General features: G+C 41.7%; 1 protein-coding gene across 4 annotated transcripts in view; it reads left to right on the top strand.

Annotated features, from left to right (window-relative positions):
• Positions 1 to 17310, top strand: part of MDFIC (MyoD family inhibitor domain containing) — a 280871-nt gene that overhangs the window by 57851 nt on the left and 205710 nt on the right. The gene's annotated exons all lie outside the window — the stretch shown is intronic.

Below are 17310 nucleotides of genomic sequence, written 5' to 3'. Positions count from 1 at the left end.
GCGACAAGCTGCATCGCTGGTGGCATGTAAGCTGCATCTCTGGTGACCTTTAGCTGCATCTCTGGTGACAATGGCAAACTCCAGGCAGGTAGTGTCGTGGTTGGGATTTGAACCAGCGACCCTTTTTACTGATAGGCGAGAGTGCCACCCACCACTGTACTCAAACAAAATTGACGTCCTTTTTTTCCCACAAATAGAGCTTTCTTTTGGTGGTATTTGATCATCTCTGCGTTTTTTATTTTTTGCGCTATAAACAAAAAAAAGAGCTACAATTTTGAAAAAAACACAATATTTTGTACTTTTTGCTGTAATAAATAGCCCCATTTTTTTTTTTAAAAGCTAATTCTTTCCTCAGTTTAGGCCGATATGTATTCTTCTACATATTTTTGGTAATAAAAATTTCAAAAAGCGTATATTGATTGAGTGCAAAAGTTATAGCATCTACAAATATGGCATTTTTATTATTATTTTTTTTTTTTTTTTTTACTAGTAATGGCGGCGATCTGCGATTTTTATCAAGACTGTGACATTATGGCAGACACAGCTATAAAAATGCACTGATTACTGTATAAATGTCACTGGCAGGGAAGGGGTTAACACTAGGGGGCGATCAAGGGTTTAACTGTGTTCCCTAGGTGTGTGTTCTAACTGTGGGGGATGGGACTGACTATAGAAGATGAGAGATTGTGGTTCCCAACTCCTAGGAACTCACAATCTCTCTTCCCTCTCCTCACAGAACTGGGATGTGTGTGTTTACGCACACACACACATGTCCCTGTTCTGCCTCTCGTGCCCGCGATTGCTCGTGGCCAGCGGCCATCGCGACTGCCGGTCATGAGCATCGGCACCCCCACTGTGCGCGCGTCTGCTATAAAGGGGCTGACGTATAGCTACAACGGTTCGCCGGGTTCGTGCCGACCTGCCGCAGTATAATGACGGTGGCTGGTCGGCAAGTGGTTAGGGGAAAGGGTAACAACATAAAATGGTTTATGAACAAGAAAGTATACCCCCATCAGGTTTTTTATCACTGTCTCTATAGGGTGATTCACTCTTTTTTTTACTCACTGTTGTGTCTCTGGGACAAGAAACTAAAGAAAATGTCCTAAAGAGGACACAAAGAGCAGCAAAAGTGATATGCTATGGTTTCTTTATATGTTTGATAGTGTGCACCAAAATCATTTCTGCCAATGTTCTATGTTAAAATTGTTCTAAAGTGTACACCCTTACCACAGTGATGTAAGTACTGGGGTAGAGGAGCGGACAGGAATGAGCAGCATTTCAGGAGGAAGACGATGACGGACATTGTACCAGTTTCATGTAAGAAATAAATGGATTGTTGCGCATAGCGCATAAAACAATAAAAAGGTGTACATATAGTAATAGTCACATTTTTCTCCATGTGCAAATCTTTGTTAATCCCCTGGTAAGTGTCAGTGTGTATGAAATACAGTTTCTTGTCAGTGGCTCATTTAGTTATTTCTACAGGGCAGCCATCAGAAATTTTTGGGCCCCTTACACAGCTTTAGGCCTGAGCACCACCCCACCCCCCCTAAGCCTGACCACCAACATTCCCCAGGGCTTGCCCATGGGCTATCCTACCAAGTCCGCACACCGGCCACCTCACCTGTACGCACTCAGTGCCCCCCTCCGCAATCCTGTATATGTCAGCCCCCCTCGCACCTGTATATATATCAGCCCCCCCACACACCTGTATATATGTCAGCAGCCCCCCCACACACACACCTGTGTATATGTCAGCCCCCCACACACACCTGTATATATGTCAGCCCTCCATATACACCTGTATATATGTCAGCCCTCCCACACACCTGTATATATGCCAGCCCCCCCACACACCTGTATATATGTCAGCCCCCCACACACCTGTATATATGCCAGCCCCCCACATACCTGTATATATGCCAGCCCCCCCACACACCTGTATATATTTCAGCCGCCCCACACACCTGTATATATGACAGCCCCCCACACACCGGTATATATGTCAGTCCCCCCCACACACCTGTATATATGCCAGCCCCCCACACACCTGTATATATGTCAGCCCCCCCCACACAACTGTATATATGCCAGCCCCTCACACAAACCTGTATATATGCCAGCCCCTCACATACACAAACCTGTATATATGGCAGCCCCTCACATACACAAACCTGTAAACACACAAGGCTCTGGCCCCTCCCTGTACACAAACAGCCCCCCTCCCTTTCCCTTACAGCCCCTACTTGTAGAGAAGGTCTTCCTACCTAGACCCAGCCCGTTTTCACAAAGCTGACATGTTGCTGAGAAGCACAGTACAGATCACACGAGGGGTGTACATACACAAAGTATCCAGAGGTGGCAGTAAAGAGCTCGATGTCTGAGCTCAGTGACACGAGAACAGCAGAAGCTGTGAAATAGTTTCTGTAATGCACAGCACGGCTCCTCTGCACCCTTCCTGCCTTCTTCTGGTCCAGGCGGGCCCGTACAGTTGTGAAGGCTGTACCCCCCTAATGGCAGCCCTGTATTTCTACTCAGGTCTAGCTTCTGCACATTGCAGTAGGTTGGATATAAAGTCTAGCTCAGTGGTTCTCAACCTTAGTAAAACCAGGACCTGGTAAATGTTTTCAAAAACTTTCCATGCCCCATGTAAAACAGTAAAAAAACATTTATACTCATACAATAAAAGTATGCAAATGCAGAATATGTATTTAAAATTTACATAAACTTGTGCAGGTTTCTGTGGCAGAAGGAGGGGGGGTCCCACATCTAGCATAAATGAGCTCCTAGGTCCCTCAGGACCCTTGTGTAGCTGCACAAATGGTATGTTCATTCACTGAATGCAAGACAGCTTACCACTAGCTATGAGAAGAGGTACACAAGTATGTTCCCCTGACACCAGTCATGCTCCCTCCCACTCCCTATTGCATCACACGTTTTAGTAACCACCAAGTACAAACACATTGTAGTAAGTCACATAGGTAGCATACTTACAGGCAACAACATGGAAACAACTACATTGTTTCTGTTTTTTTATTTATATTAATCTTAGTGGTAATACAATTAAATGAATACTAATGTACAATAACAAATGGTGATAGTGAACATTTTTTTTTACATTTTAATGTGTAATCACGTTGAGGGAAAAAATACAATCCAAGATTTGAATTGCTGCTGCTACTTAAAGAAGAAGTAAACTCTGCATTCTGTATAGGGCTTTTCATGTACGTTGACTGGAAACATTATTTACAAGCATTGCATAGTTTAATGCGTTTAAGAAAGATTCTTGCTTACTGTATTTTAGAAGTTTACAAAAAAATCGTCTTTGGGGATTAGGCTGCGCCATCTTGATTAATGTTTACTGGCTCCCCCTGTGGATGTAATTTCCGCCCTTCCTTGTTCCTCTGCTGAAATCTCGCACATGCGCGATTGTGTTTAACCCAAGCCACTTTATCGATCTACGTTGCTACAGCAACCAAGCTCTGCTGCTCATAGCTGCCATGCCACAACCCATAACACGTTTCTTAAGTTGAAGAAATCTCCAGTCTCGCAAGGCTTCTAAGATGTGCCTCAGACAACAGACCATGCACGGCATGATGTGGAGAGCGTGCCGTGAATCAGGGGACGAGAACAGCATGCGCCAGTGACATAATTGATCATTGTGGGACGGATTGCAAGAAGAAGGAACAAGTAAGGAGATTTTAATAGGCAGCAATCAATAGCTGTACTAATGAGGATTAAATGTGCCAAAGTTGGAATGGAGAGTTTACAACCACTTTAAATTCAATGGTTTAAAGTGGTCAATCCTACAGACTAAGACTGCGATGCCATTAAAGTTCATGTGCGTGTAAATGTAGGGGTCCCAATACTTTTGGTAATATAGTATATTGTACATTCACATCAGTCCCTGCCCTCATGGAGCTTGTAATCTAAGGTCCCTCACATTCATACATACATATAGTAGGACCAATTTAGACATGAGCTAAATTTAGACATGAGCCAGTGAATCTACCAACATGTCTTTGGAGTGTGGGAGGAAACCGGAGTACCCAGAGGAAACCCACGCAGGCACAGAAATAACATGCAGACTCCAGGCAGGCAGTGCCATGGTTGGGATTTAAACAGACGACCCTAGTGCTGCTAGGTGGAAGTGCTAACCACTTGGTAAAGCATTCTCTGCTAATAAGGTAAAAAATTCCCCACTACTTTTTCCCAACCCCCACCCCTAAGCACTTATTTGAGTCCTCTCACACTCCAGCACTGTCGCAGCTGAAGCGCTGCTGCTCTCTTTTCCTGGTTGCTGCTGCTGTCAGTCAAATCCCGTGAGGAGGGAGTGGAGGTGTGGCTGAGCCATGCTTTATGTGTTTATGGATGCACAGAGCCCGGTTTAGGTTCCCTCTCAACATATGGCTTGATGAGGGGGAACCGGAGGAAGAAGGAGTGGAAATCATTGGTAGGGGATTCCTGAAGAGGAGGCAAGGGACTGCTCTGTGCAATATCATTGAAGAGAGCAAGTAGGTATACCCTCTTTTTTATTTTAAACTAAAAAAAAATACCTTTATAATCACTTTAATACTGGTGCACAATGCTCAATGTGGTGAAATAAGGAAAGCCGTATGCCTTTATAAGGATAGGCCTACAGGGGACTAAACTGTGACAATATGCAGGAAAAGATACACAAAATATGACAGTATGCGGGAAACAAAATGGCAATTTTAATCATATAGGGGCAACAAACCTGCGATTTTGACAATATTCAAGCAACAGACAGGCGATCAGAATAATATGTCGACAACAATATAGCTATTGTGACGTTCAACCCCCACACCATCTACCAGCAAACTCCCCATATCTTTCTCTCGGGCAAAGGTTTCTTTCACTGGAACAATCAGGTGACACGAAACAGCCTCTGAGAATCCCAGGCGCGGGAAGAGGGTTGATGCTCGCTCAACTCCTCTGGAGTACTGCTGGCTACATATGGGCTGCAGGCAAAATAATTTTCCTTGTCAAAAGAAGTTTATTGAGTATACAATGTTATAAAGATACATAAAGTAAGTTTACAAGGATCTATAAAGTAAGCACATTGTTTTACAGTAGGGTTTATATAGGTAAATATCATGAAATTTCAAATATTAAACATTGGGTTCACGTAAACCTAAATTAAAGATATATATCATTTCCTTAGTTACTTTTGTAGGTATTTAAATGATTTATACCTACTATACATATTGTTTACAAGTAGAGTGTATATAGGTCAAATACATTCTGATAATGAGCTTTAATCGTAAGGTGGAGAAAAGGAAAGAGAAAGAAGAAAAAGGGTTGAAAGGTAGAGGTATGGTCCACAAGGTTGTCCCGCTCGTCAGTTTATTATTCTTTTTAGTTCTCTTTGAAGCCTTAGAATGGGTGTCTCTGTAAGTCATTTAATCTATTACCATGGCAACAGGACAGAGTCATTGAAGTTTGACAGGAACTGTTGTTTTATCCAAGGATGCCAAAGTTTTTCAAATTTTGGAATTTGATTTTGATCGATGGCTACCATCTTAGCATGGGACATTGTATTATTCATTCTGTGAATTGTTTCTGCTAGTACCAATGTAGGAGATTTCCATGCCTTGGCCACTGTTTGTTTTGCAGCCGTTATTAGTTGGATCATAAGTTTGAATTGAGAGAGTGTTAACCATTCCGGTTTTAGATTAAGTAAAGTTAAATATGGATCTGGTTGTATTATTTTTTTAAATATTTTAGATGCAATCACGAAGACTTCCATCCAGAAGGTTTGGATTACTGGTCACGTCCACCATATGTGTAAATATGTGCCTATTTCTGGGCATCCTCGAAAACAAAGAGCTGAGGTATTAGGTGAATATTTTGACACTCTAGCGGGTACAAGGTACCAGTGAGTTAGGACTTTATAATTTGTCTCCAGTGCTAAGATGTTGGGTGAAGATGACTTAGATGTGAGCCATATGTTAGACCAGTCCGTGTCTTCTAAAGTTCGTCCCAGGTCCTCCTCCCACCTCTGAACGTAAGAGGGTCTATTAAGATTTGCTACTCCATATAATTGATTATAAAGTGATGAAATTGTACCTTTAGCAAATGGATCTTTTGTACAGATTGATTCAAAAATGGATAATTGGGATAATGGTGTATCCCCCTTTAGGAATGGTGTATAGAAATTTTTGATTTGGAGATATCTAAATATCTCAGAGTTTGGTAGATCATATTTTTCTCTAAGCGATGGGAATGAAAGGAATGATTTAGATGCTATGAAGTCATTTAGTGTCTGAATGCCTGATGTTGTCCAAGCTTTAAAAGAATTTGGGTAGATCCATGCCGGATAAAAGGCCGGATTTCTGATAAAAGAAAGGAGAGGATTGTGTGGAGATTGTAACTGATATTTGGTTTTTAGTTTATCCCAGAGAGATAAGAAGTGTTTAGTTATGGGATTATGAATTTTAAAACGGTCTTTAGGATCAAGCCATAATAAATTTGATATTAATAGAGGGTCATTTTCTGAAGCCTCTATAAATACCCATAATGGGATTTCCTGTTTTGCATGGTATTTGGACAGACTGGCCAAATGTGCTGCTCTGTAGTAGTTAGTAAAATTAGGGTATCCCAGGCCTCCTTTATTTTTGGGAAGATGTAGTGTGTGTATAGGTATACGTGGTTTAGAAGAGCCCCATATAAACGAAGTTGCTCTTTTTTGTACTATTCTCAAAAAATAGGAAGGAATTGGAATAGGGAGGACTCTGAATAGATAAAGCAATTTGGGTAGAATAGTCATTTTGATTGCATTAATCTTCCCTATCCAGGATAAAGGAAGTTGCGACCATTGTTTTATTAGATTTGTGATCTGTCTTAATACAGGAGGATAATTGGTTGAGAATAAGTCAGAATGAGATGCTGTTAAATGAATTCCAAGATATGGGATTGATTTTTCTGCCCATGTGAATGGGAGTGCAGCCCTAGCCGGGATTCCATGTTTGTGAGTGAAATATTAAGCACTAGGCATTTCTTAGGATTAATCATAAGGCCGGATAGGGCTGCAAATCCATCAAGAGCTGGTATTAAGTTAGGACCAGAGACCTGTGGTGATGATAGAAAAAGTAATATATCGTCTGCAAATATACATAATTTGTGTGTAATACCTCCTACTTCAATGCCAGTTATAGTTTGGTTTGTTCTGATGTATTGGGCCATGGGTTCGAGTATAAGGGCAAATAATAAGGGAGATAATGGGCAACCCTGTCGGGTACCTCTTTCGATATTAAAGGCTTCAGATTTGTATCCAGCATATTTTATATAGGCTTTGGGTTTATTATATAATGCTTTGATCCATGTTAAAAAGTGGGGTCCAAAACCCCATTTTTGTAATGAATATTGCATATATTGCCAGGATACTGTGTCAAATGCCCTCTTAATATCGAGAGATAGAAAACATAAAGGGATTTTCCGTTTTTTAGCAATATGTGCCAATAACACTGCCCTGCGTATATCATCGCCTGCCTGTCTATTTGGCATGAAGCCTACTTGATCTCTATGTATTAATTTTCCTATAATGCTATTGAGGCGTTTTGCTATTATTTTTGCTAATAATTTAATATCGAGGTTTAACAGAGAGATAGGCCGATAATTCACACAGGAAGTATCATCAGAAAGGGGTTTTGGGATCATACAAACAATTGCCATTAGTGTTTCTTGCTGAAAAGAATGTCCATCTAGAAGTTTGTTAAAAGTTTCAGTGAGAATGGGAGAGAGTATTTCTGAGAATGTTTTATAGTATAAAGCCGAGTAGCCGTCTGGGCCTGGTCTTTTGTTAAGTTTTAGGTCTTTTATGGCGTTAGCAACTTCATCTATAGTTATAGGCTCATCCAAACTGCTTTTTTGATTCTGAGAAAACTCAGGTAAGGTTATTTTTGAGAAGAAGGATTCAGCCTCTGTAGGATTAAATTCATTGTTTGTCTTGTATAAAGTTGCAAGATGTGAGTGAAATTTATGGACTATTTTAACTGGATTACAAGTGTAAACATTTTTTGATAATTTCAAACGTATTGGTTTGAAAGATTTGTTAGTTGAATTTAATGCCCGAGCCAAATATGTACCTGGTTTGTTTGTATTCATGTAGAAATTGTGTTTGGAGCGTTTGAGGGATTTATCAACTGACTCAGTGAGAAATAGATCGTATTCCAATCTAGATTTTCCCAGATGAGATTTTGTACTCTGAGATGGATTATCTTGAAATGATATGTAGGCTGCATTAAAATTGAGTTCTAGTTTTTTTGCTAGATTTTTGCGTTCCCGTTTAAATAGTGCCATTTGTCTTTGTATTGTACCACGCAAGACAGGCTTATGAGCTTCCCACAGTGTTATTGGGGAGATGTCTGTTGTATTATTAATTGATATGTATTCCTATAAAGCTTGTTCAATGGCCATCTGATGTAGTGGGTGTTTGAGCATTATGTCCGGTAAGTACCACGTTGGGTCATGCGCTTTTGGTATGGCTGAGGCTATAGTAGTGTATACTGCATTATGGTCAGACCACGGAATCGGAATTATATCTGATGCAATAATTTCTGGTATCATTCCTATTGTTAGAAAAATATGATCTATTCTGGTGAAGGTTTGATGAGGGTGTGAGAAATAAGTGAATTTCTTTTTCATTGGGTTACTTTCTCTCCACGAATCTACCAGATTGTATTTGGAAAGAAGTTGAGAAAAAGGTAATCTAGAGGTTATTTTGGATGGTGTAAAAGGTGATTTATCTAGAAATGGGAGGAGGACCTGGTTCGAATCCCCACACATTATCACTGTTCCTATTTTGTGTGTATTAATCACTTGTAATATATGTGAGAGGAATGGTGTAGGTTGTTTGTTAGGAGCGTAGTAGGAAATCACCGTGATTGCTGTATCCATTATATAACCCATGAGTATCAGGTATCTACCTTCTGGGTCTTTAATTTCTGATGATAAGGTGAATGATGTGGATCGGTGAAATGCAATTAGAGTTCCCCTTTGTTTGGTACAGGCAGAAGCCGTGTAAATTTGTTGATAAAAAGGAGAAATATATTTTGGAGTAGAATCTTTGGTGAAGTGTGTTTCTTGGAGGCATACTATGTGAGCCTTCTTGTTATGGAAAGTACGGAAGGCTTTGGTCCTTTTTTGTCGGACATTTATTCCCTGAACATTCAGGGAAAGTATATTCAGTGGTGCCATGGCAATAGATCAAATAGTTTTGACTTACTTTTTGTTATGCAGAGCTGATTGCGCAGATCAACCTGTGTGGACTGAAGAGATGAATAGATAGAAAAGAAACCAGTGAATTCTGGAGTAAAGAGTAAACAAAAAACATATGAGATTAGATGATACATTGTATAAATTATTTTTTGCAAGTAATCACAATTTACCCGTGAAAGAGAATAAATATCTCTCTCAGGGGAATAAGTGCCTTCGTCACATTCCCACATAATATGGTTGGGAGAATGAGGAGGGCTAATGGGGGTACACGGATCTTCCGCTTACAGGAGAGAAGTGCTATGTCAAAAGACATCAAAATGATGTTTCATTAATTGGAGTGCAGAATATAGTTTTTGTTGAAATTATTTATTCCAGGGTGGTTGTATATGGTTAGTCTTGCCCTAGGCTAAATAATTCAGTTAGAAAGGTACTGTTAATAACTTTGGTATTGATGAAGATAGTTTGAATTATTTTGGGATTTTAACCCTTTTAGAGTAAACAATTACATATTTTATTCATATGTAACTGTTTAGATATGTTAACTCATAAAATTGAGGTTGTATTGCTTCAGATTAGAATAGACAAAAACATAATTCTAGGAACTAGTTAGGTAATAATATATTTGTTTTAAGAAAAGAAAGAAAAAGCTTCCATTACTTCTGGATTATTGAACATATTTGTCCTAAAAAGTAATAAATCTATTGTTATTACCTGATAATATATAACTGAACAAGAATTTCCTTATTTCACTTATATATTCTAAGGCTATATGAATCAGAAGTAATAAGAAATATAACTGGAATGTAACATGATCCCACACAGTGTGTGACTATCAGAATGCAGTTACATTCAGTTATAAATACAGGTTTTTTATAGAGAACCATCTCTTAGTATAATAAATGAAGAGATATCAGGAATTAGGATGTCAGTCCATTGAATCTTCTTGGTCCATGGATGATGTGGCATAACGGCCTCTTTTGTGAGAATGATGATTCCCATTTTGTTCTGAAATTTTCTGGGTGCTGCCTGAAGGTGAAGATGATGCCATTCTTCTGCGTGTGGGAGTGTTGCTGCTTGTGGGTTCTGTTAGATTTAATTTTAAAAGGGTTTGTTGTAGTTCATCTGCTGATCTGCTTCTGTAAATTGTACCTTGGTAGTTAAATCTGACTGAAAAGGGGAAGCCCCATTGATACATAATGTTGTGGCGTTGCAGTTCCATTAGTTGGGGTTTCATGGATCGTCTTTTAGTAATAGTAAGTTGGGATAGGTCAGCAAAAATTTGATAATTGTGTCCTTGAAAATTAAGTTCCTTTTTTTCTCTTGCAGCAATTAGTATTTGTTCTTTCGTTCTGTAATAATGAAATTTTGTGATTATATCACGTGGGGGTCCGTCTTTCTTTTTGGCTGTGAGGGCTCTGTGTACTCTGTCCAGTTCTAAACGTTCAATAGGGATATCTGGCTTTAGTTCTTGTAATAGAGCAGTAATAGTAGATTGCAGGTCTGTCACAGTTTCAGGTATTCCCCTTATGCGCAAGTTTGAACGTCTGGCTCTATTTTCGTAATCTTCGAGCTTAGTTTGAAGTATTAAATTCTCTTTTTTTAATTGTTCCAATTCTGTTATATTTTCTTGGGTTGTAATTTTAATTTCATCCATTTTTATTTCTAAGGCTGCGGTGCGGTTTCCCAGCTCTCTTATTTCTTTGGTTAGGCTTTTTGTTATTTGGTCTGAGGTTTGTTTTAAAGCCTTATGCAGCATCTTTTCAAATTGTAATAATATTACTGGGGATAGTGAGGAGGCTTGTGGAGAAGTTTGTGAGAGGATTTGTTCTGTATCTGACTCAAATGGAGAGTCTTGCTGTGACATTTTCTGTCTGTGAGAGCTCCCTGATGCTGTATCTTGTGAGGTGACTGGAGCTGCTTCAGCTGCAGTGAGTGCCTGTGAGCTCTTTGTGAGGTGATTTTTATTTCTGCCACGGTTTCCTCCCAGTACCATATTTCCTGCCCAAACTTTCACAGTTTGTTCCCTGGGGCAAAAAGGTTCAAATGGATACCTTTTAAGCCTGCAGGCTCCGCTTTGTCCTTCTCTTCTCTCCTCAGCGGTGTGGAGCTCTAACAATGCATGTCTGCTCCGCTAGGCTCCGCCTCCTAAGGCAAAATAATTTTCAATTCCCAGACTAGTTTAGGACTCCAGAGCTATTAAAGCGGGGTTCCACCCAAATTTTGAACAATATCTGTATGTATTCTCTTCCTTGCCTAGATGCTGACATGCCGTTTAAAAACATTTAAATCGCCGTAATTACCTTTTATTTTTCTATTCTTCTTTGCACTTCCTGGTTCTCCTGCCGTGGGAGTAGGCGTGTTTCTAGCCTCTCCCAGACTCCTGGGAGCTAGTCTCAGGCTTCCCAGGATGCCACTGAGCATGTGCGGGAACGAGCGGTGAATGCTGGGAGCACAGCATTCACCACATCCAGGAAATAAATGCTTGTGGGCTTCAAATGCCCACAATGAAGATGGAAACCGCCTGCAGTGAATAATATAAGTTATTCTTTCCGACGCAATCTGACACAGGCGGACATATTACACACAATATGTGAGTATGTAATGCTGAGAAGAAAAGTTTGTGAATGAACTAAAAAAAAAAAAAACGATAGATAGGTGGACCCCCGCTTTAATGCTCCTTTCCTCCTGAGTCCTGCAGCACGTCGAGCCTCGGACACCTTGATATGATTGTAGTGTACAATGCTTGCACATGCTCCCACTTGGATAGAGGGCAAAGGCAGAAAGTCTTCTGTCATGGTGACTAGAACATTATGAAGGAGAAGAAGTCACTGGAAGGCAAGGACTCTGCCTGGTATGCGGTTCAGTTGCAGTGCTGCCACCCACTATTCATTTCCTGTTGTGGACTGGACCCCCTTCACTGATCACAGTGGACGGGCTGAAACAGGGCTGACTACTGCTGGCCACTCATCACCCTTTCCTGTTCCTTCTCATCTGGCATTGCCCACTTTGAAGGAGAGTGGTGTGACAGCAGTAGCTGTCAGAGCAGAAAGAGAGTTGACAGCACAGGAGTGAAGCCACAACCTGGAGGTTGAGAACCATTGGTCATATTGGTTTAATTCAGAAATGTATTAAAGTGTAATTATGATGTGTCAAGTGAAATAATTAATAAAAGCCAAACAGTTATATTCTACAGTAATAGTAATGCCGCATACACAAGATCGCACATTCCGACAACAAAATCCATTTTCTGACAGATGTTGGCTCAAACTTGTCTTGCATACACACTGTCACACAAATCTTGTCAGAAATTTCCGAACGTCAAGAATGTGGTGACGTACAACACGTACGACGAGCCGAAAAAAATGAAGTTCAATAGCCAGTGCGGCTCTTCTACTTGATTCCGAGCATGCATGGAACTTTGTGTGTCGGAATTGTGTACACACGATCGGAATTTACGACAACGGATTTTGTTGTCGGAAAATTTGAGATCCAGATCTCAAATTTTGTTTGTCGGAATTTCCGACGTAAAATGTCCGATGGAGCCTACACACGGTCAGAATTTCCGACAACAAGCTCCCATCGAACATTTCCCGTTGGAAAATCCGACCGTGTGTACACGGCCTAAGAGTTGATTTCTGATTAATTGCTATGGTTTACTGCACTTTGAGCTTTATCTTTGCAATTTTCCCTTTCCTGTTGAGCAAATCTGTATATTTTTCGCTCTAGCAAAGATCAGGGGCTTAGTTACACCTGTTTAATTTTTTCTTTATTTTTAACTTTATTGAAATGTCACAAAACAGCATTCAATCCTACTCAGTACAGTAACGTGCGGTTACATGTGGCACAATGATTTGCACAGTGTAAAAATGCAGACATGCAGAATTTTAGTGTGAATCAGCCCTAACCCTCGGATACTACTTGCACACTTATACTGGCTTAGCTGACTGTACTTTCTGTGCTCCCCTATATTTCCAACGTACACATTACTGTAAGTGGCTGTAAATGTAAGTTGTGCTGCAGCAGCCACCGCCTGGAAACTGGAGACATTCAAAGCAAGAAGTATGTCACCAGCACTCTAAGGATCTCCAGAATAAGCCCAAAGCTTTATTCAGCGATCACATCATAGTTACAAAAGCGACATTTTGGAGCCTCACAGGAATCGCAGGACCCCGTGTGACAACACATGCCTGATGAGGCACTTTTGTAACTATGATGAGATCTCTGAATAAAGCTTTGGAACTATTCTAGAGATCCTCAGTGTGCTGGGGACATACTTCTCCCTATCCCCTGCTCTTAAGCTGGCTATACACTGAACGAATTTCATTGTGTACCTGATGAACTGGCCCAAAGTTTGCTCGGAGTGTGGTCCTGTCAGCTGCTTCCCGTCTGGCATATTTTGATTGAAGAATTGAAGGAGCAAGGCAGAAAAAACAGAGCTTGCATCCAATCAGTTGTAAGCACTGTTTGGGTATTTTGACAGCTGGTGGAGCCGGATGTCAAATACAATAGCCACAGCAGGAGATTTGTCCATTCACAAAAATGCAGCATGGATGTCAGATTTTTTCTGTTCAGCCTGCAGGCCAAATGGAAGAAATTTATATGATTATATGGCCAGAAAAGCCTTAGCAAAAAAATTAAATTTGTATAGCCTCAAAAACCTTAAGCTGGGCAAAGATCGTTTTTTTTTTGTTTCAGCTCCCTGGCTGAATGAAAAAAAAAAACTAACATTCCTCCATCCACACAAATAAGTTGGATGGAGGATTCCCCCCTCCAGCACATTGTATTCTGACATTGATTGGCTGCAGCCACTATTTGGCTGAATTTCAATCTGTCTAAGCCCAAATTCTATAGGTGTATGGCCAGAAAAGCCTTAGCAATGCGGTAATCTTTTTTTATAGGTGTTTATTGAAGGCTGAAGGCACCGTTGCATGTATTTTTTAAATTTATTTTGTTTTCACTTGAGTTTTTATTGATAAAAAGATGCAATGTTAAACAAGTAAACATTTCGTAAAGCATTGTCAATACTATGCAAGGTTAATAAACAGTAACTAAAGGGTGCGTATGAGCAAGATATAACAAGACTGAAGAACTTTTATCATATGCAGTCCGGGAGACCAATCCATGGGGGGGGTGTGGAGATAAGGGGTCCATCGTAGGATGGGGAGATGTTGAGGTTTCCAGGCCTATCCCCAATAATGCTAGCTGGGGAGTGATTTTTGAGTGATTGCCAGTAATGGTCGTGAGAAGGGCTTGAATGGATTTCCAGAAGGGGGATAGCAGTAGGCAGGACCACTAGATATGGTCTGCAGTGCCAGTGTGACTACAGTTTCTCCAACAGATGGGGGGCTGGGAGGGCACAAACTTTGCTAGTTTTGTTGGTGTGAGGTACCATTGATGTAGTATTTTCTGTGCCGTTTCCCAGTATGAAAGACACTTAGATGTTGTCAAGATGTAACGCTAAGCTTGGTGCCATGTAGGTAAGTCAGCAGAGAAGTTTAGAGTTTGTTCCCATTTGCCCATTGATGGGAGTTTCTCAGGGTTTTGTAGAGTGCATTGTATAGAAAAATGATCCTTTTGAAGAAGGTGAGGGGGATCATAGAATTGGATGATATCGGTGGTGAATGACTGATCCGACCAGGTGATTGATGCGAGGGCATGCCGCACTCTGAGGTATTTGACAAATTCTTTGTTGGGGATTACACCTCTCATGTAAGTCTTGGAAAGTTGCTTAAGATTTCCAGAGATGCCAGAGGAAGAATTGTAGCTGTGCTTTTTGTGAGACCATGAGAGTGTTGGTGAATGAAGGTCCATACCTTACAGTGCTTAAGAAAGAAGGTGATGGTCGGAAGAGCATCCATGTCACGGCTAGTAGAGATTTAGTGGAGTGGCCAAAGGAAGCTTCCTCTATATGTACCCAGAGCGGGTGGCAATCAGAAGACCACCAATGCCGGGATTGGCTTAGGAGAATAGCCTTGTAGTAATTCCTGATATCGGGGGCACCCAATCCCGCTTTGGACGTCGGAGCGCACATGGTGGAGTGCTTAATTCTAGGGTGTTTGCCATTCCAGATAAAGTTGTTGATAGTTCTTTGAGGTGTGTTTAGTTGGGACGTTAACATCGGGACTGGAAGGGTACGGAAAAAATATAGTACGTGAGGCAGTAGGAACATTTGGGTAGAGCTATCTTGCCAGCCCATGAGGAGTGAACAGAGCAGAGGGATGAGCAAAGGTCATTTAGCTTCTTGAGGAGGATTTCATAGTTTGCATGTAGCAGATTTCCAGCAAGCTAGATTTAGAGCAGTTAACCTTATATAGGGAAAGTTGGCCAAACCTAGTCAGGAGGTCATGGAGCGCTGGAAGGGACTGAAGGGGATTAGTCATACGATGATGTTGTCTGCTTATAGTCCTAGTTTATGACTAGTGTCTCCTACTTGACGGGCCTGATATCAAAGGGTTGACCCTAATAGCTGCAGCAAGGGGTTCCATTACTAGGGCAAATATTAGAGGGGAAAGATGGCACCCCAGTCTTGTGCCGTTGGTTATGTCAAAGGGGTCGGAAGTCATGCCAGAGGTCGAGACCCTAGCTGATGGGTGAGAATAAAGCACTAAGACTGCTGTAAGGATGTTGCCTGCAATGCCAAACCTCTGAAGGACTAAGTTAAGGTAGGACCCATGAACTCTATCAAATGCCTTCTCTGCATCCAAGGACAGGAGCAGACAGGGGCAGCTCCAGACAATTTTTCTTGGGGGTGCTGTGTGAGTGCTGAAAGCATTAGTGGTGGTGCTAAGGCGGTGCATAGCGTGCCGCCCTTCGTGTGGGCATGACCAAAAAGTAGGTGTGGCCAATGGTGGGCGTGGCCAAATAAGTGGGTGTTTTTTTCATGGTCTTTCCCATTGTATAGACAATGGGACCTTCAGGCACACGAAATTGATTGTTGGAGTAAAACAAGCCCAAATGGAACCAACGATGATAAACCCCAGCAAGTATAAGGGCCAGCAATGATAACACCTAGTACATGTTAGGGCCAGCAGAACACCCTGTTCAGCATAACAGTGAGGGACAGTGAGCAGTACACAGTGCAGAGGAGTGACCCCTTAGAGTGTCCAAAGAAAAAGAGTGACCCCAGGACAGTGTGCAAAGCAGGCCAGTGACCCCAGACACAGTGCCCAGAGCAGATTAGTGACCCCATACACAGTGCCTGTGTACAACAGCATGCTGCCATAGATCAGATCAGAGGACTGGAAAGCTTCCCCCTCCCCCTTTTCAGGCTCAGCAGCTCCTTTAAGAACAGAACAATGCCTGCAGCAATGATGAACCATCCTGGCTCCTCCTCAGCCTTCCTCCTCGGACCACACCATGTGACCACAGCACCTGCACAACAGGAAATCCCACACGTACACTGCTCTTGTCCCCTGAGACTGACAGGCTCAGTCAGCCCTGCAGACTGCAATGCACTGAGTGCAGCAGCTTCATTCCGCTCCCTCCTCCACCAGATAAGGAAACACAGCTGCTCTTCTCCTCTCTCTTCTTAGCTTACCTGCTTCCTCCAGGCTCCTAGGGGCAGTGCACAGGGCTGAGCTTTCTCAGCTTCTTCAATCCCATTCGTCTTTTGGCGGCAAAAGCTGGAGGCATCACGTGTCACCGCCAGTGCTTTTATAAGGTAGCACCAGCCCTGGATCAATCCACCACTGATGCAGCCTCATCACCTAGCCCCTGCCAGGTCTAACTGATCATTAGCAGCTTATTTGGCTGTATCCCTCCAATTCAGAAAAGAGTCCCTAGCCATTTGCAGAAAAGATTCACAGTAGGTACCATGTTATTTAAAAAAAAAAGTGTGACTGTACTGCAATACCGCTGTGGAAATTTTGGGGGTGCTATGAGGGTGCTTGAAGACTTTTCGGGGGAGCTTCAGCACACCCAAGCACCCACCTGGCGCCGCCCCTGGGAGCAGAGAAGGCATTTTGTGGAATTCTGCCCACTGAATGAGGTAAACTATCTTTCTCGCTCCATCAGGTGCCTGTCTGCTAGGAATAAACCTAACTTGTAATGAAGAAAACCGCTCCTGCGCAC

This window comes from Aquarana catesbeiana, linkage group LG03, assembly GCF_042186555.1.
Source record: "Aquarana catesbeiana isolate 2022-GZ linkage group LG03, ASM4218655v1, whole genome shotgun sequence".
Taxonomy (NCBI): Eukaryota; Metazoa; Chordata; class Amphibia; order Anura; family Ranidae; genus Aquarana; species Aquarana catesbeiana.
The sequence above is the reverse complement of the archived record's forward strand: the minus strand, read 5'-3'. Positions and strand labels throughout refer to the sequence as shown.